Raw genomic sequence first — 1,430 nt, 5'->3', positions numbered from 1 at the left:
AAAAAAAAAAAAAAGGAAGCAGCAGAATTGGGCCCTGTTATGGATGGGAGAAGAAGGCTTCAGTTTAAGACTTCATCTTGGGCTGGGGGCAGTGGCTCTCACATTTGTGATCCAGCAGTTTGGGAGACCTGAGGCAGGAGGATCACTTGAGGTCAGAAGTACAAGATCAGCCTGCGCAACATAGTGAGACTCCATTTTTACATCTACAAAAAATTTTAAAATAGTGATTACTTGGGAGGCTGAGGTGGGAGAATTGCTTTGCTTGAGTCCAGGAGTTTGAGATGTAGTTAAGTTAGCTATGATCTCACCAAGGTACTACAGCCTGAATGACAAGAGAAAGTTAAAGGACTTCATCTGATGGCTCCGCACCTATAGCTCAGGGGCTAGGGCACCAGCTACATACACCAGAGCTGGCGGATTCAAATCCAGCCCAGGCCTGCCAAACAACAACGATAACTACAACCAAAACATAGCTGGGCATTGTGGTGAATGCTGGTAGTCCCAGCTATTTGGGAGGCTGAGGCAAAAGAATCACTTACGCCCGAGAGTTTGAGGTTGCTGTGAGCTGTGGTGCCACAGCACTCTACAAAGGGTGATATGATGAGACTCTGTCTCAAAAAAAAAAAAAAAGATGACTTCATCTGGACTGTAAAGACAGCATTTTATCACATGGTTATACCTTTGGCATTGGGCAAGTTTGGGCTCCTCCTACTTCTCTGGTTTCTTCCTCTCAGAAACTTTCTCTGGTTAACTGCAGACATTCTCCAACGTACCATTTTTTTGTCTTCTTCTCTCTTCACTCTATTTTTCTGAGTGACCTTGTTAATTCCCAGAGCTTTAAGAACTTTTTGCAAATGATTTTTATTTTTATTTTTTTATAAATTTTATTTATTTATTTATTTATTTTGAGATAGAGCCTTACTTTGTCACTCCTGGTAGAGTGCCATGACGTCATAGCTCACAGCAACCTCAAACTCTTGGGCTCAAGCAATTCTCTTGCCACAGCCTCCCGAGTAGCTGGTGATACAGGCACCCGCCACAACGCCCAGCTATTTTTAGAGGTGGGGTCTTGCTCTGGCTCAGGCTGGTCTTGAACCTGTGAGCTAAGGCAATCCACCTGTCTTGGCCTCCCAGAGTGCTAGGATTACAGGCATGAGCCACTATGCCTGGCTCAAAGGTATATATTCTTCTAACGGCAAGATCAAATAGACAGACACAAATATTCTTCTAACAGCAAGATCAAACAGACAGACACATGAACAAGTAATAGAAAATATGTGTGGTGGGTGGTGCCTGTGGCGCAAAGGAGTAGGGCGCCAACCCCATATGCCGGGAGTGGTGGGTTCAAACCCAGCCCTGGCCAAAAACTACAAAAAAAAAAAAAAAAATATGTGTTGATCAAACAGACAGACACATGAACAAGTAATAGA

The sequence above is a fragment of the Otolemur garnettii genome, unplaced genomic scaffold, assembly GCF_000181295.1.
Source record: "Otolemur garnettii isolate 467f Iridium unplaced genomic scaffold, OtoGar3 scaffold00219, whole genome shotgun sequence".
Classification (NCBI taxonomy): Eukaryota; Metazoa; Chordata; class Mammalia; order Primates; family Galagidae; genus Otolemur; species Otolemur garnettii.
The sequence above is the reverse complement of the archived record's forward strand: the minus strand, read 5'-3'. Positions refer to the sequence as shown.